Source organism: Triticum aestivum, chromosome 1A (assembly GCF_018294505.1).
Source record: "Triticum aestivum cultivar Chinese Spring chromosome 1A, IWGSC CS RefSeq v2.1, whole genome shotgun sequence".
NCBI classification, from domain to species: Eukaryota; Viridiplantae; Streptophyta; class Magnoliopsida; order Poales; family Poaceae; genus Triticum; species Triticum aestivum.
Genome location: NC_057794.1, coordinates 548,520,593 through 548,540,543, shown reverse-complemented (window position 1 = coordinate 548,540,543; position 19,951 = coordinate 548,520,593).

Genomic DNA, 19,951 nt, shown 5'->3' with positions numbered 1-19,951 from the left:
ACTGATTTAAGGATCATCTTTATTGTGCAGGTTCTTGCAGAGAAGAATACTAGGCTGTCACAGGAGCTAGAGGAATGGAAGACCCAACTGTGGGCTGTTGTGGCCGCATTGCAGGAACCGAAAAAGTCACATGTTGGTAACATTTACTTTAAAGAATGATGGTTACCATATAATGTGCGGCATGGCTGCAGATCTAACAGGAGATGTTGCAGATGAATCCGGAGAAAATCCGGTGGACCAGCATGTTATGCGACAGTTAGAGGCTGGCAAACGCGTGCTGACTGAGGTTAGGTGGGAGAAAAACAATCTCCAAGATGCCAATATTAAGCTGAGCGTGGAACTAAAAGACGTTCGGGGCCAGCTTGCAGACTCCGAGAAGGAGAATAAGCGGCTTCGGCGCGGCATTTTCAGTAATTGCTTGAACGAATCCTTTTAAAGGAGTTTGGTGAAGAAGCCAGCGTTATGTCTGTAGGTATGCTGACGGGTCGTCCCACGGAGGAAATGCCCGGGTCTGCGGGTGATCTTCTATCCGAGCTGTCACATCTGCACGAGCAAGTTCGGCAGGTGATGCAGGGTGTTGCCCAGGCCTTGTGGCCGTCCGTCTCCCTGCCAGAGGGCGTTGCATAACTTGCGGAGAAGCTCAAGGGAGCACGGTGGCGCTTCTGATTATGGAAGATATCGGCCTGCCGACAGGGTGCTAGAGAAGCCTGGGCCATGGTGAAGACGCGGTATACCAAGGCAGACCCAAATCACATGGCCAAGGTCAGACCTGTGGGGCCCGACGGAAAAGAGATCCCCGTTAGCTTAGTTTATAGGCAAGTAGAATTAGCCGCAAAGTATTCCCAACAGGATTGTAAGCTAGACCGCATGTTGGATGGTATAGAAGAGGAATTTAGTCAGTCTGCATGACTATGTAATTAAAGTGACATGTATAATGCCTTCTAGCCGGATTGTAGATCATTTGTCTTGGCGGACCTTTTCGCTTCAACCTCGGGACCCGATAGTCCGGAGTGTATCCGAATACCCACTCAGTTATATAAGAACCGGGGTATGCGTGGAGACCAGGCGTAGGGGTCATTAGTGCTTGAACAGACAAGTGCCCAACTAGTTTTGTTATATTACATGGGTAGTAAGAAACATCTTTCAGGGAGAATAGTTCCGTTAAGGGTTCCTTTCCCTGGGTAAGCATGCCCTAAAGTGCATGTCCGGACTGCGATAGGAAACACAGAAAAAACATCAGGGGGCAGATATAGACAATAAATAAAAATCATCTTTTGTTCCCCGACCGAATATTCCCTTAAGAATGCTAGATTTCGGCTTCACCCAGTCTGAGGTACACATCTGGCTGACCCGGCAGTAACAATCGCAGAGGTGCTCCCCTTATGCCCTAGCCAAATTAACGGGAACGTAGGGCATAAATACAAGAGCTAGGCAACCCAGCTTGGCCAAAACTTAAGTCATATCGATGCATATAATGGCGAAAAAAGGTACATGCGGAAGCATGACACATGTGCGGGGCCTGAGGCCCAGGTAAATAATTAAGCTTCTGTGAAAGAAGCCCCCAGGTATGATGAGTGCGGCTAGCGCATCTATAATGTGCAAGCAAGGCACAAGTTGGCCCTTGAAGGCCTAGAGAAAGAATAAAAGAAAGGAAGAAAGAAAAACAAGACATATAATGTATATGACAAAAAATGGACAACGGGAGGGGACGAACATAGAGTCCGGTGCTAGGCGTAGAATGTTTGGAGCCTGGCCGCGTTCCATGGATTCGGCTCTAGTCGACTAGTCGATGCATCCCGCAGTCGGTATGCTCCACCGGTCAGAACTTGGTCAATAATGAAGGTACCTTCCCATTTGGGCTCGAGCTTGTTCTTATTCTTATCTGGCAGGCGTAGAACTAGTTCGCCAACGTTATAAGTTTTGGCCCGTACTTCTCTGTTTTGGTATCTGCAAGCCTGTTGCTGATAAAATGCGGAACAGGCTTTGGCTACGTCGCGCTCCTCCTCCAGGGTGTCCAGACTGTCCTGCCGATCGAGCTCGGCTTCTCTTTCTTGATACATGTGCACTTGAGGTGAGTCATGAATTATGTCACAGGGCAAGACTGCCTCTGCGACGTACACCATAAAGAAGGGTGTGTATCCGGTACTACGATTCGGCGTGGTCCGCAGCCCCAGAGTACGGAGTCGAGCTCCTCTACCCAGTGCATGTTAGACTCCGTTAAGGAATGCACTAATCTGGGTTTAATGCCGCTCATTATAAGACCGTTTGCTCGCTCGACCTGACCGTTGGTTTGTGGGTGATTTGAAGCATAATCGAGGTTGATGCCCATTTTGCTGCACCAGAGTTTTACCTCATCGGCTGTGAAGCTTGTGCCATTGTCAGTGATGATGCTGTGGGGTACGCCATAACGGTGTACGACCCCAGATATGAAGTCTATCACTGGTCCGGGTTCGACTGTTTTAACAAGTTTGGCCTCTATCCATTTGGTGAATTTATCCACCATGACCAGTAAGTATTTTTTCTTGTGGGTTCCCCCTTTAAGGGGTCCAACCATGTCAAGCCCCAGACCATGAAGGGCCACGTAATGGGGATTGTTTGGAGGGCGGTGGGTGGCATGTGGCTTTGATTTGCGAAGAGCTGGCAACCGGCGCAACGTTGGACCAAGTCCTTTGCATCTGCTCGGGCCATTGGCCAATAGAATCCTGTACGGAAGGCCTTGCTTACAAGAGCCCGGGCTACGACATGGTGACCGCCGAGTCCGGCGTGGATTTCTGCCAAAAGGTTCCGCCCTTCCTCTTCGGAGATGTACCTTTGAAGGACTCCAGTAGTGCTTTTTTTATACAATTCTCCCTCGTGGACCCTGTAGGCCTTAGATCGCCACACTATGCAGCATGCCTCATTTCGGTCCTCCTGAAGTTCCTGCCTAGTTAGGTAGGCCAGGAATGGTTCTGTCCACGGGGCGATAATGGCCTTTATTACGTGGGCTGAAGGTGTTATTTCGGTGGCAGAGCCTTCGATTGTGTCAGAGTATTCGGTATCGGGCATTTTGGTCGGGTCCGGACTATTGTTACCGGTGTCCCCTTCCCATACTACGGATGGCTTGGACAATCTTTCCAGAAATATGTTGGGGGGACCGCTTCGTGTTTTGCGCCGATGCGGACGAGGATATCCGCCGCTTGATTGTTTTCCCGAGCCACATGGTGAAATTCGAGTCCCTCGAACCGAGCTGACATTTTTAGGACGACGTTTCGGTAGGCCGCCATTTTCGGATCCTTGGTGTCAAAGTCTCCATTTATTTGAAATATTGCAAGGTTTGAATCCCGACGCACCTCCAGGCATTGAATGCCCATGGAGACTGCCATCCGAAGACCATGCAACAGAGCTTCGTATTCGGCTGCATTGTTGGAGTTTGTATACAATATTTGCAGTACGTACTGAACGGTATCTCTGGTTGGGGACGTCAGGACGACGCCAGCCCCTAGACCAGCCAGCATTTTAGAACCGTCGAAGTGCATGATCCAATTGGAGTATGCATCGTACTCTTTAGGGAGTTCGGCCTCCGTCCATTTGGCGACAAAGTCGGCCAATACTTGCGACTTAATGGCTCGTCGAGGTTTGTATGTTATGTCGAACGGGAGGAGCTCAATAGCCCATTTGGCAATCTGGCCTGTAGCGTCGCGGTTGTTTATAATATCATTAAGTGGCACTTCCGAGGCTACTGTAATCAAACACTCTTGAAAGTAGTGTCGCAGCTTCCGGGATGCCATGAATACCGCGTAGGCTATCTTTTGATAATGTGGGTACCGTGATTTGCATGGAGTGAGGACAGTGGATACATAGTATACCGGCTTTTGAAGAGGGAATTTATGTCCGTTAGCTTCTCGTTTGATGACGAGCACTGCGCTTACAACTTGATGGGTTGCTGCAATGTACAACAGCATTGGTTTGCTGATGTTTGGCGTGACCAGAATTGGGTTGGTTGCCAAAATGGCATTTATTTCTTCCAATCCGGCCGTGGCAGCGTCCGTTCACTCAAAGTGTTTGGTGCGCCGGAGGAGGCGATAAAGGGGTAAAGCCTTTTCTCCTAAGCGGGAGATAAAGCAGCTTAGAGCCACCACGCATCCTGTTAATTTTTGGATTTGTTTGAGGTCTGTTGCGGTAGCCAACTGTGACAAAGCTCGGATTTTGGCCGGGTTAGCTTTAATACCTCTACTGGAGACAATGAAACCCAGGAGCTTTCCGGCTGGTACGCCGAAAACGCATTTTTCCGGATTAAGCTTAATGTCGTATGTTCGGAGGTTGTCAAATGTGAGCCTCAAGTCGTCTATCAAAGAGTCGATGTGTTTGGTTTTGACGACCACATCGTCTACATATGCCTCTACTGTTTTGCCGATTTGTTTCTCCAGACATGTTTGAATCATGCGCTGATATGTTGCGCCGGTGTTTTTGAGACCAAAAGGCATTGTGTTGAAACAGAAGGGACCGTATGGTGTGATGAATGTCGTTGCGGCTTGGTCGGACTCCGCCATCTTGATTTGATGGTAACCGGAGTATGCGTCGAGGAAACACAATGACTCATGTCCTGCGGTAGCATTGATAATTTGGTCGATGCGGGGGAGGGGGAAGGGATCCTTTGGGCAAGCTTTATTGAGGTCCTTGAAATCGACACAAAGGCGCCAGGATTTATCCTTCTTTGGTACCATCACCAGGTTTTCTAGCCAGTCCGGGTGTTTTATCTCTCTGATGAATCTGGCCTCCAATAACTTGGCTAGTTCCTCTCCCATGGCTTGTCTCTTAGGTTCAGAGAAACACCGAAGAGCTTGCTTGACCGTCTTGAATCCCTTTAGGATATTGAGGCTATGCTCGGCCAGCCTGCGTGGGATTCCTGGCATGTCTGAGGGATGCCAGGCGAATATGTCCCAATTCTCGCGCAGGAACTCTCATAGTGCGGCGTCCACGGCGGGTGAGGGAGTCCTAGATTAGGGGGTGTCCGGATGGCCGGACTATACCTTCAGCCGGACTCCTGGACTATGAAGATACAAGATTGAAGACTTCGTCCCGTGTCCGTAAGGGACTTTCCTTGGCGTGGAAGGCAAGCTTGGCGATATGGATATGTAGATCTCCTACCAACCGACTTTGTGTAACCCTAACCCTCTCCGGTGTCTATATAAACCGGAGGGTTTTAGTCCGTAGGACAACATACAGAACAACAATCATACCATAGGCTAGCTTCTAGGGTTTAGCCTCTCCGATCTCGTGGTAGATCTACTCTTGTACTACCCATATCATCAATATTAATCAAGCAGGACGTAGGCTTTTACCTCCATCAAGAGGGCCCGAACCTGGGTAAAACTTCGTGTCCCTTGCCTCCTGTTACCATCCGGCCTAGACGCACAGTTCGGGACCCCCTACCCGAGATCCACCGGTTTTGACACCGACATTGGTGCTTTCATTGAGAGTTCCTCTGTGTTGTCGCCATCAGGAAGGATGCCTCGCCCCGTCTTTAAAGACGGCACCGTTGCTAAGGGAGCTTTGGTTGTCGGCCAAACCCTCCGGCTAGGTGGTTTTATTATGACTGTCTGTTCGGCTTCTGCGCCGACGATGACCTCTCGAGCCATCGAGAACAATCTTCATGTCAGCTCGGAACTCACCGAGCAGTTAGATCCAATGGAGCTCTACTCCATAAACGAGCTCTTGGATCGCATCGCCGCCCTGGGAGTCGCTACGGATTACGACCAGATTGGGCCTAAACCCGATCTGAGAGAGATTAACTCTCCCCAAGTCACCCATCACGTTGCCGTGGTAGAGGGACAGTGCGACGACCCTTCATCTATCTTAAGGACTAGCTACGTCCGGATTCCCGATCCCTCCAAGCCTGATACCCGCGGAGGGGAGGATATCACTCAAGACCTGAACTTAGAGTCAGGCGATGGGCTGGATTCATTGGACAACATCCAGGAATCCAAATTTTCGAGTTCGGAAATACCTCGGCCTCTGAGCCTCAGATTGGGTGAGGCTTTGGATTTAATTCCACCCACCCACCCGAACATAAGCGATCTATCCCAAATCAGGAAAGAGCCCGATGAAACAGTACATCATTACTCAGCCAGATTCCTCCTGGTTAGGAACAAGATAAGGGACTGCCGCGAGGAAGACGCAATCTCAATCTTCTGCAATAATTACACGGACAAAGGAATCCTCAACGCCATAAGTCATCGTGATATTACACGCTTCGCTGACTTAGCGTCCATTGTACGAAAGTACTGTGCGATGGAAAGCGCCTGGAAAACCGAAATAAAATTTTGGGACGATCCGGCCCTGAATACAAACCCAGTCCGAAATAAAAGGGTGCATCATCGCCAAACACCCGGGTCAAACACCAAAAAGCAAAAACCCTCTACAGGGCATGGAACCGTACTGGAAGGATGGCTTAATGGACCCTGTAAAATTCATAGTACAGAGGACGCCACACCAACTCACAGCCTTAGAGCATGTTGGATACTCCGGCAGGTGGCCAAAATTGGCGAAGATCTCCTAATTCCGGAGGCCATAGAAAGCCACCCCAGAGACACCAATACGGTATTAATAGTCTTTGAGACTTTCGCATCAAATAATATGCGAAAAAGGACACTCCGCAGCCTTGCCGAAGTCTACCAAGTAGCAACAATAAACCCATGGAGTGACACGGCTATTACCTTTAACGCCAGTGATGAACCTAAATTCCGAACAGCCCGAGCACCAGCCGCATTGGTCCTCAGTCCAATAGTGGACGGCTTTCGTCTTACCAAGGTACTCATGGACGGTGGCAGCGGATTGAACCTCATTTATGAGGAAACCCTTCAAAAAATGGAAATAGACTGGAACCGCATTGAGCGAAGCAGCACAACCTTTAGAGGAATAATCCCCAGTCGGGAAGCGCGCTGTACATGAAAAATCACACTAGATGTGGTGTTCGGCACACCGGATAATTACAGGTCCGAAGAAGTCACGTTCCATGTGGCTCTGTTAAGCAGCGGTTATCACGCTCTGCTAGGGCGGGAAGCGTTTACAATCTTCCAAGCAATACCCCATTACGGGTACATGAAGCTCAAGATGCCCGGGGTTAACGGGATCATCACTCTCGCTAGTGATCCGGACATAGCACTCCGCGCCGAAGACAAGACAGCCGCACTGGCCCTCGAGGCACTATCCGAAGCCCTAGCGGCTGAGGAAGTGACTGCACTGCGCTCCATGGTGAATAGGGACAATGTGGTACTCGACAAAAGATCCAAGTCCACCTCCTTTAAACCGGCGAACGAAATAGTAAAATTCCAGGTCCATCCAACGGACCCCAATAAAACATCTTCCATCAGGGCACAGTTAAACCCTGATGTAGACATCGCACTGCGAGAGTTCCTATGAGAGAACTGGGACATTTTCGCCTGGCACCCTTCAGACATGCCAGGAATCCCACGTAGGCTGGCCGAGCACAGCTTAAATATCCTAAAAGGATTCAAACATGTCAAACAAGCTCTTCGGCGTTTTTCTGAACCTAAGAGACAGGCCATGGGAGAGGAGCTAGCAAAGCTATTGGAGGCCGGATTTATCAGAGATATAAAACATCCGGACTGGCTAGCAAACCTGGTGATGGTACCAAAGAAGGACAAATCCTGGCGCCCGTGCGTTGATTTTAAAGACCTTAACAAGGCTTGCCCAAAGGATCCCTTCCCCCTCCCCCGCATCGATCAAATTATAGATGCTACCGCAGGACACGATTCGTTGTGTTTCCTCGACGCATATTCAGGCTACCATCAAATCAAGATGGCAGAATCAGACCAAGCCGCAACGACATTTATCATACCATACGGCCCATTCTGCTTCAACACAATGCCCTTTGGGCTCAAAAACACCGGCGCAACATATCAGCGCATGATTCAGACATGTTTGGCAAACCAGATCGGCAAAACAGTGGAGGCATATGTACATGATGTGGTCGTCAAAACAAGACATGTCGAATCTCTAGTAGACGACTTGAGGCTCACATTTGATAACCTCCGAACATACGACATCAAGCTCAACCCGGAAAAATGCGTTTTCAGCGTGCCAGCCGGAAAGCTCTTGGGCTTCATTGTATCCGGTAGAGGAATTGAAGCAAATCCAGCCAAGATCCGAGCTCTATCACAATTGGATATCCCAAAGGACCTCAAACAAATACAAAAGTTAACCGGATGCGTGGCGGCTCTAAGCCGCTTTATCTCCCGCTTGGGAGAAAAGGCCCTACCCATTTACCGCCTCCTTCGGCGCACCGAACACTTCGAATGGACGGATGCAGCCACGGCCGGACTCGACGAAATAAAAGCCATATTGGCAACAAACCCAGTCCTGGCCGCGCCAAACATTGGCGAACCAATGCTATTGTACATTGCAGCAACACATCAGGTTGTAAGAGCAGTGCTCGTCGTCGAACGAGAAACGGACGGACACAAATTCCCACTTCAAAAGTCAGTCTATTATGTGTCCACTGTCCTCAATCCGTGCAAATCACGGTACCCGTATTATCAAAAGATTGCGTACGCGGTATTCATGGCATCCCGGAAGCTACGACACTACTTTCAAGAGTGTTCAATAACAGTAGCCTCGGAAGTACCACTTAACGATATTATAAACAACTGTGACGCAACGGGCTGGATTGCAAAATGGGCCATTGAGCTCCTCCTGTTCAACATAACTTATAAGCCACGGTGAGCCATCAAGTCACAAGTTTTGGCCGACTTCGTCGCAGAATGGATGGAGGCCGAATCCCTAAAGAATACTGCACATATTCAAATTGGATCATGCATTTCGACGGCTCCAAGATGTTGGCCGAACTAGGGGCTGGTGTCGTTTTGACGTCCCCCACAGGAGACACAGTTCAATACGTACTCCAGATTATGTACACAGACTCCAACAATGTAGCCGAATATGAGGCCCTTTTACATGGTCTCTGGATGGCAGTATCCATGGGCATTCAACGCCTAGAGGTGCGCGGGGACTCGAACCTCACAATATCCTAAATAAATGGAGACTTCAATGCCAAGGATCCAAAAATGGCAGCTTACCGCAACGCCGTCCTAAAAATGTCAGCTCGGTTCGAAGGGCTTGAATTTCACCATATAGCCCGGGAAAATAATCAGGCGGCAGATGTCCTGGCACGCATCGGCGCAAAACGCGATGTAGTCCCCCCCCCCAACATCTTCTTGTAAAGGTTGTTCAAGCCATCCGTAGTATGGGAAGGGGAGCCGAACAATAACAGCCCGGACCCAACCGCATTGCCCGACACCGAACATTCTGACACAATCGGAGGCTCTGCCAATGAAATAACACCTTCAGCCCATGTAATAATGGCCGTCATCGCCCCGTGGACAGAACCATTCCTCGCCTACCTTACTAGGCAGGGGCTCCCCGAGGACCAAAATGAGGCACGCTGCATAGTGCGGCGATCCAAAACCTACAAAGTCCATGAGGGAGAGCTTTATAAGAAAAGCACTACCGGAGTCCTTCAAAGGTGCATCTCCGAAGAGGAAGGGCGGAACCTCCTGGCTGAAATTCATGCTGGACTCAGCGGTCATCACGCTGCAGCTTGGTCCCTTGTAAGCAAGGCCTTTTGTACAAGCTTTTATTGGCCGACGGCCCGGGCAGACGCCCAGGACTTAGTCCAACGATGTGTCAGCTACTAGGGAGTCCTGCATTAGGGGGTGTCCGGATGGCCGGACTATACCTTCAGCCGGACTCCTGGACTATGAAGATACAAGATTGAAGACTTCGTCCCGTGTCCGTAAGGGACTTTCCTTGGCGTGGAAGGCAAGCTTGGCGATATGGATATGTAGATCTCCTACCATTGTAACCGACTTTGTGTAACCCTAACCCTCTCCGGTGTCTATATAAACCGGAGGGTTTCAGTCCGTAGGACAACATACAGAACAACAATCATACCATAGGCTAGCTTCTAGGGTTTAGCCTCTCCGATCTCATGGTAGATCTACTCTTGTACTACCCATATCATCAATATTAATCAAGCAGGACATAGGGTTTTACCTCCATCAAGAGGGCCCGAACCTGGGTAAAACTTCGTGTCCCTTGCCTCCTATTACCATCCGGCCTAGACGCACAGTTCGGGACCCCCTACCCGAGATCCGCCGGTTTTGACACCGACAGCGGGGTTTAACTGTGCCCCGATGGAGGCTGTTTTTGTAGGGTCCGTTGGGTGGACTCGGAATTTGACTATTTCATCCGCTGGTTTAAAAGAGGTGGACTTGGACCTCTTATCGAGTATCACGTCGTCCCTGTCCACTGTGGAGCGTAGCGTGGTTAATTCCTCGGCCGAGAGGGCTTCGGATAATGCCTCGAGGGCCAGTGCGGCTGTTTTGTTTTCGGCGCGGAGTGCTGTGTCCGGATCACTGGCGAGAGTGATGATTCCATTGGGCCCGGGCATTTTGAGCTTCATGTACCCATAATGGGGTACAGCTTGGAAGATCGTGAACGCCCCACGTCCTAAAAGGGTGTGGTATCCACTGCTGAACGGGGCCACTTGAAATGTAATTTCTTCGGACCTATAATTCTCTGGCGTACTGAATACCACATCTAGTGTGATTTTCCCAGCGCATCGTGCCTCCCGACTGGGTATGATTCCTCTGAAGGTTGTGCTACTTTGCTCAATGCGGTTCCAGTCTATTTCCATTTTTTGAAGAGTTTCCTCGTATATGAGGTTTAATCTGCTACCGCCGTCCATGAGTACTTTGGTGAGTCGAAAGCCGTCCACAATTGGACTGAGGACCAGTGCGGCTAGTGCTCGGGCTGTTCGGAATTTAGGTTCATCACTGGCATTGAAGGTAATAGTCGTGTCACTCCATGGATTTATTGCCGCTACGTGGCAGATTTTGGCCATGCTGTGGAGTGTTCGCTTGCGCCTATTATTTGACGCAAATGTCTAAAAGACTATTAACACCGTATTGTTATCCACGAGATGGTGCCCTGTGGCATTTGGGATAAGAAGATCCTCACCACTTTTGGCCACCTGCCGGAGTATCCAACATGCTCTAAGGTTGTGTGTTGGTGTTGTATCCGTTGTACTATGAATTTTGCAGGGTCCGTTAAGCCATCCCTCCAGTATGGTTCCATGCCCTGTAGACGGTTTTTGTTTCTTTGCAACTAGCTCGGGCGTCTTATGATAGTGCACCATTTTACTTTGGACTGGGTGTATATTCGGAGCCGGATTATCCCAAAAATTCGTTTTGGTTTTCCAGGCGCTTTCCATCGCATAGTACTTTCGTACTATTGAAGCCAAGTCAGCGAAGCGTGATATGTCACGGCGACTTAAGGCGTTATGGATTCCCTTGTCCGTGCAATTATTGCAGAAAAGTGAGACTGCATCTTCCTCGCGGCAGTCCTTAACCTTGTTCATCACAAGGAGGAATCTGGCCCAATAATGATGTGTTGTTTCATGGGGCTCTTGCCTGATGTGGGAAAGATCGTTTATGTCTAGGTGGGTGGATGGATTTGAGTCCGAATCCCTACCCGGTCTGAGACGCAGGGGCCGAGGAGTTTCCAATCTTGGAAGTTCGGGTTCCGGAGTGTTACCCGATAAATTTGGCCCGCTGCCTGATTCTAGGTTCAGGGCTTGGGTAATTTCCTCCCGTAAGCGGGCATCCGGCTAGGAGAGCTCAGGAATCCGTACATAGTTAGTCCTCAAAATAGAGGAAGAGTTGCCGCATTGTTCCTCCACCACCGCAACGTGATGAGTGACCGGTGGAGAGTTAATCTCCCTTTGATCGGGTTTAAGCCCAATCCAATCATAGTTCGTAGCGACTCCCAAGGCGGCGATGCGATCCAAGAGTTCGTTTAGGGAAGAGAGCTCCATTGGATCCATCTGCTCGGTGACTTCCGAGCCGACGTGGAGGCTGTTTTTGATGACCCGAGAAGTCATCATCGGTGCAGCGACCGAACAGGCAGTCATGATGAAACTGCCTAGCCAGAGAGTCTGGCCGACAGCCAGAGCTCCCCCGGCGGTGATGTTTCTTTTAACAACGAGACGAGGCATCCTTCCTTACGGCGACGCCACAGAGGAACTCTCAATGAAAGCACCAATGTCGGTGTCAAAACCTGCGGATCTCGGGTAGGGGGTCACGAATTGTGCGTCTAAGGCGGATGGTAACAGGAGGCAGGGAACATGATGTTTTACCCAGGTTCGGGCCCTCTTGATGGAGGTAAAACCCTACGTCCTGCTTGATTTATTCTTGATGATATGAGTATTACAAGAGTTGATCTACCATGAGATCGGAGAGGCTAAACCCTAGAAGCTAGCCTATGGTATGATTGTATGTTGTCCTACGGACTAAAACCCTCCGGTTTATATAGACACCAAAAGGGGGCTAGGGTTACACAAGGTCGGTTACAAAGGAGGAGATATACACATCCGTATTGCCTAGCTTGCCTTCCACGCCAAGTAGAGTCCCATCCGGACACGAGACGAAGTCTTCAATCTTGTATCTTCATAGTCCAACAGTCCGGGCAAAGGATATATTCCGGCTGTCCGGATACCCCCTAATCCAGGACTCCCTCACTAACCATAGACAAAGAGTTGTCATTTGATTAATGAGATTACATCATTAGGAGAATGATGTGATTGACTTGACCCATTCCGTTAGCTTAGCACTTGATCGTTTAGTTTGTTGCTATTGCTTTCTTCATGACTTATACATGTTCCTATGACTATGAGATTATGCAACTCCCGTTTACCGGAGGAACACTTTGTGTGCTACCAAACAACACAACGAAACTGGGTGATTATAAAGGTGCTCTACAGGTGTCTCTGAAGGTACTTGTTGGGTTGGCGTATTTCAAGATTAGGATTTGTCACTCTGATTGTCGGAGAGGTATCTCTGGGCCCACTCAGTAATGCACATCACTATAAGCCTTGCAAGCATTGCAACTAATGAGTTAGTTGTGGGATGATGTGTTACGGAACAAGTAAAGAGACTTGCCAGTAACGAGATTGAACTAGGTATTGAGATACCGACGATCGAATCTCGGGCAAGTAACATACCGATGACAAAGGGAACAACGTATGTTGTTATGCGGTTTGACCGATAAAGATCTTCGTAGAATATGTAGGAGCCAATATGAGCATCCAAGTTCCGCTATTGGTTATTGACCGGAGACGTGTCTCGGTCATGTCTACATAGTTCTCGAACCCGCAAGGTCCGCACGCTTAACGTTACGATGACAGTTATATTATGAGTTTATATGTTTTGATGTACCAAAGGTTGTCCGGAGTCTCGGATGTGATCACGGATATGACGAGGAGTCTCGAAATGGTCGAGACATGAATATTGATATATTGGAAGCCTATGTTTGGATATCGGAAGTGTTCCGGGTAAAATAGTGATTTTACCGGAGTACCGGAGAGGTTATCGGAACCCCCCGGAGGCTATTGGGCCTTATGGGCCCAAGTGGAGGAAGAGGAGAGGCGGCCAAGGGGCAGCCACGCGCCCCTCTCCCCCCCCCCCAGTCCGAATTGGACAAGGAGGGGGGCGGCGCCCCCCCCCCCCTTTCCTTCCCCCTCTCTCCTCCTTCCCCCCCCCCCCAAGTCCTAATCCAACTAGGAAAAAGGAGGGGAGTCCTACTCCCGGTGGGAGTAGGACTCCTCCGGCGCGCCCTCTCCCCTGGCCAGCCGCACCCCCCCCCCCCTTGCTCCTTTAAATACGGGGGAAGGGGCACCCTAGAGACACAACAATTGATCATTGATCTCTTAGCCGTGTGCGGTGCCCCCCTCCACCATAGTCCACCTCGATCATATCGTAGCGGTGCTTAGGCGAAGCCCTGTGTCGGTAGAACATCATCATCGTCACCACGCTGTCATGCTGACGAAACTCTCCCTCAACACTTGGCTGGATCGGAGTTCGAGGGACGTCATCGGGCTGAACGTGTGGTAAACTCAGAGGTGCCGTATGTTCGGTACTTGATCGGTCGGATTGTGAAGACGTACGACTACATCAACCGCATTGTGCTAACGCTTCCGCTTTCGATCTACGAGGGTATGTGGACAACACTCTCCCCTCTCGTTGCTATGCTTCACCATGATCTTGCGTGTGTGTAGGAATTTTTTTGAAATTACTACGTTCCCCAACACAACTGCAATTGGAATGGGTATTTTATCGCTCTCTGGTAAAAATTGATAATTATTTTCGTGAGCGCAAACTTTCTGTTTTTTCAGCAAGATCAAACAACTATTGCCCAAGAAGATCCTAAAGGCTTTACTTGGCACAAACACTAACTAAAACATGAAAAACACAACCATAACAGTAGCATAATTGTGCTATCACTCAAAAACAGGAAGCAAAAAGCAAAAATAAATTTTATTCATTGGGTTGCCTCCCAACAAGCGCTATAGTTTTACGCCGTTAGCTAGGCATAAAGCAAGGATCTAAGTTTTGTATTTCGAAGTTTTGGCAACTTTTGTAAGGTTTTTATCAAACCCGGGAGGCACTTTATGCTTCCCTAAATTCTCCGGAAAAGAAGCCATCTTAAGATCCAAAATATCCAATCGCTTGTTGCAAAGAGTAATCAAGGTATTCATGCGATTGATACTATGTATTTCGACCATATGTTTATGCAAATCACCAAGTTTGTCCAACATTTGAACTCCCTCAGGGGTAAAAGAAAACCCCTTCTTTTGAGGAGGAATTCCCAAAATTCGTTCCAAAATTTCATTGGAAGGGTTTGCATCAAGCTCAATAAAATGTCCTTTAGCGGCAAAATCAAGAAGTTGTCTATGATGCAAAGCTAATCCTATGTAAAAAATACGAAGCAAAACCTTAGCATCCCCCTTTAGATTGGAAACACGATACGATTCCATTAGCCTATACCAGACATCTTTCAAATTTTCTCCTTGTCTTTGCTTGAAGTAAAGAACTTCAAAATCTAGTGAGAAAGGATGAGTAGGGACGCTAGCCATCGGAACTAGAAACAAGAGATAGGTGAAAAAGAGAGGCGAATAAAAACGGCAAATTTTTGTGAAGTGGGGAGAGGAAAACGAGAGGCAAATGGCAAATAATGTAAATTGTGAGGAGATGAGATTTGTGATCAGGAACCTGGTTATGTTGAAGATCTTCCTCGGCAACGGCGCCAGAAATTCCTTTTGATGTCGCTTGAAGCTACATCAATATTTCCCCAAAGAGGAAGGGATGATGCAGCACAGCGCCGGGAGGTATTTCCCTGAGATACGTAACCAAGGTTATAGAACCAGTAGGAGAACCAAGCAACACAATGTAAACAGCCCCTGCACAGAAACAACAACACCTCGCAACCCGACATGTTAAAGGGGTTGTCATCCCTTTCGAGTAACGGTGCCAGAAAGGCACATGGACGGGAGATAAAATTGTGATGATTGATAATTGGATCGCAAATAAAATAAAGTGCAGCAAAGTATTTTTGGGTTTTTCGATTAATAGATCTAAAAATAAAAGCAAATAAAAGTAGATCGCAAAGGCAAATAATATGAGAAAGAGACCCGGGGCCGTAGGTTTCACTAGTGGCTTCTCTCTCGAAAAATAGCAAACGGTGGGTGAACAAATTACTGTTGGGAAATTGATAGAACCTCAAATAATTATGACGATATCTAGGCAATGATTATTACATAGTCATCACGTCCAAGATTAGTAGACCGACTCCTGCTTGCATCTACTACTATTACTCCACACATCGACCGCTATCCATCATGTATCTAGTGTATTAAGTTCATGGGAAAACGGAGTGATGCAATAAGAATGATGACATGATGTAGACAACATCCATTTATCTATATGGCGGTAGATATAGATCTCGTCTTTTTATCCTTAGTAGAAACGATACATACATGTCGGTTCCCTTTCTGTCACTGGCATCAAGCACGGTAAGATCGAACCCACCACCGGGCACCTCTTCCCATTGCAAGATAAATAGATCAAGTTGGCCAAACAAAACCCAAATATCGAAGAACAAATACGAGGCTATAAGAGATCATGCATAAAAGAGATCAAAGAAACTCAAATACTTTCATGGATATAAAAACATAGATCTGATCATAAACTCAAAGCTCATCGGATACCAACAAAAACACCATAAAAGAGTTACATCATATGGATCTCCAAGAGACCATTGTATTGAGAACAAGAGAGAGAGATGAAGCGATCTAGCTACTAACTATGTGTTGGGGAATGTAGTATTTTAAAAAAAATCCTACAATCATGCAAGATCTATCTAGGAGAAGCATAGCAACGAGCGAGGAGAGTGTGTCCATGTACCCTCGTAGACCGAAAGCAGAAGCGTTAAGTAACGCGGTTGATGTAGTCGAACATCTTTGCGATCCAACCGATCAAGTAACGAACGCACGACACCTCCATGATCTGCACACGTTCAGCTCGATGACGTCCCATGAACTCTAGATCCAGCTGAGGCCGAGGGAGAGTTCCGTCAGCACGACGGCGTGGTGACCATGATGATGAAGTTACCGACGCAGGGCTTCGCCTAAGCACTACGACAATATGACCGAGGTGGAAATCTGTGGAGGGGGCACCGCGCAGGACTAAAATCAACTTGTGTGTCTATGGGGTGCCCCCCTCCCCCGTATATAAAGGAGTGGAGGAGGGGGAGGGCCGGCCTCCTATGGCGTGCCCCAAGGGGGGATTCCTACTCCTACTAGGAGTAGGTTTCCCCCCTTTCCTAGTCCAACTAGGAGGGGGAAGGCAAGGGAAGAGGGAGAGAATGAAAGGGGGGCGGCCCCCCTCCCCAATTCGGATTGGGCTTGGGGGCGCCCCACCACTTGGCTGCCCCATCCTCTCTTCCACCATCGCCCATTAAGGCCCATTAACTCCCCGGGGGGTTCCGGTAACCCCCCGGTACTCCGGAAAATGCATGAGCTCATCTGAAACCTTTTCAGTGTCCAAACATAACCTTCCAATATATCAATCCTCATGTCTCGGCCATTTCGAGACTCCTCATCATGTCCGTGATCACATTCGAGACTCCGAACAAACTTTGGTACATCAAATCACATAAACTCATAATACCAATCATCATCGAACATTAAGCGTGCGGACCCTACGGGTTCGAGAACTATGTATACATGACCGAGACACATCTCCGGTCAATAACCAATAGCGGAACCTGGATGCTCATACTGGCTCCTACATATTCTAAGAAGATCTTTATCGTTCAAACCTCATAACAACATACGTTGTTCCCTTTGTCATCGGTATGTTACTTGCCCAAGATTCGATCGTTGGTATAATCATACCTAGTTCAATCTCGTTACCGGAAATTCTCTTTACTCATTCCGTAATGCGTCATCCTGCAACTAACTCATTAGTCACATTGCTTGCAAGGCTTATAGTGATGTGCATTACCGAGAGGGCCCAGAGATACCTCTTCGACAATCGGAGTGACAAATCCTAATCTTGATCTATGCCAACTCAACAAACACCATCGGAGACACCTATAGAGCGTCTTTATAATCACCCGGTTACATTGTGACGTTTGATAGCACACTTAGTGTTCCTTCGGTATTCGGGAGTTGCATAATCTCATAGTCATAGGAACATGTATAAGTCATGAAGAAAGCAATAGAAATAAACTAAACGATCATTATGCTAAGCTAACGGATGGGTCTTGTCCATCACATCATTCTCTAATGATGTGATCCCGTTCATCAAATTACAACACATGTCTATGGCTAGGAAACTTAACCATCTTTGATTAACGAGCTAGTCAAGTAGAGGCATACTAGGGACACTCTGTTTGTCTATGTATTCACACATGTACTATGTTTCCAGTTAATACAATTCTAGCATGAATAATAAACATTTATCATGCTATAAGGAAATATAAATAATAACTTTATTATTGCCTCTAGGGCATATTTCCTTCAGTCTCCCACTTGCACTAGAGTCAATAATCTAGTTCACATCGTCATGTGATTTAACAGCAATAGTTCACATCTTTATGTGATTAGTTCACATCTCCATGTGACTAACACCCAAAGAGTTTACTAGATTCAATAATCTAGTTCACATCGCTATGTGATTAACACCCAAAGAGTTATCATGTTTTGCTTGCGAGAGAAATTTAGTCAATGGGTCTGCCACATTCAGAGCCATAAGCATTTTGCAAATTTTCTATGTCAACAATGCTTTGCACAGAGCTACACTAGCTACTTTCTCCCACTTTCAATATGTATCTAGATCGAGACTTAGAGTCATCCAGATCAATATGCAAACTCTTTATGATGAACTCTTTGTCACCTCCATAACCGAGAAACATTTCCTTATTCCATTAAGTATATTTTTGACCGTTGTCCAGTGATCTACTCCTGGATCACTATTGTACCCTCTTGCCAAACTTATGGTGAGGTACACAATAGGTCTGGTACACAGCATAGCATACTTTATAGAACCTATGACTGAGGCACAGGGAATGTCTTTTCATTCTCTTTCTATTTTCTACCGTGGTCGGTTTTGAGTCTTTACTCAACTTCACACCTTGCAACACAGGCAAGAACTCCTTCTTTGACTGTTCCGTTTTGAACAACTACAAAATCTTGTCAAGGTATGTACTCATTGAAAATATATCAAGCGTTTTGATCTATCTCTATAGATCTTGATGCTCAATATGTAAGTAGCTTCACTGAGGTCTTTCTTTGAAAAACTCCTTTTAAACACTCCTTTATGCTTTCCAGAAAATTCTACATTATTTCTGATAAACAATATGTCATTCACATATACTTATCAGAAATGATGTAGTGCTCCCACTCACTTTCTTGTAAATACAGGCTTCACTGCAAGTCTGTATAAAACCATATGCTTTGATCACTTTATGAAAGCATATATTCCAACTCCGAGATGCTTGCACCAGTCCATAGATGGATCGCTGGAGCTTGCTCACTTTGTTAGCACCTTTAGGATCGACAAAACCTTCTGGTTGCATCATATACAACTTTTCTTTAAGAAATCCATTAAGGAATGTCGTTTTGACATCCATTTGCCAGATTTCCTACAATGCGGCAACTGCTAACATGATTTGGACAGACTTTTAAGCATCGATACAAGTGAGAAAATCTCATCGTAGTCAACACCTTGAACTTGTCGAAAACATTTTGTGACAATTCGAGATTTGTAGATAGTAACACTACTATCAGCGTCTGTCTTCCTCTTGAAGATCCATTTATTCTCAATGACTCACTGATCATCGGGCAAGTCAATCAAAGTCCATACTTTGTTCTCATACATGGACCCCATCTCAGATTTCATGGCCTCAAGCCATTTTGCAGAATCTAGGCTCATCATCGCTTTCTCATAGTTCATAGGTTCGTCATGGTCAAGTAACATGACCTCCAGAACAGGATTACCGTACCACTATGGTGCCAATCTTACTCTGGTTAACCTACGAGGTTCGGTAGTAACTTGATCAGAAGTTTTATGATCATCATCATTAGCTTCCTCACTAATTGGTGTAGGAATAACTAGAACTGATTTCTGTGGTGAACTACTTTCCAATAAGGGAGCAGGTACAATTACCTCATCAAGTTCTACTTTCCTCTCACTCAATTCTTTCGAGAGAAACTCCTTCTCTAGAAAGGATCCACTCTTAGCAACAAATATCTTGCCTTCGGGTCTATGATAGAAGTGTACCCAATAGTTTCTTTTGGGTATCCTATGAAGACGCACTTCTCCGATTTGGGTTTGAGCTTATCAGGTTGAAACTTTTTCACATAAGCATCGCAACTCCAAATTTTAAGAAACGACAGCTTAGGTTTCTTGCTAAACCATAGTTCATACGGTGTCGTCTCAATGGATTTTTTAGACTGTTCCCTATTTAACGTGAATGCAGTTGTCTCTAATGCATAACCCCAAAATGATAGTGGTAAATCGGTAAGAGACATCATAGATTGCACCATATCTAA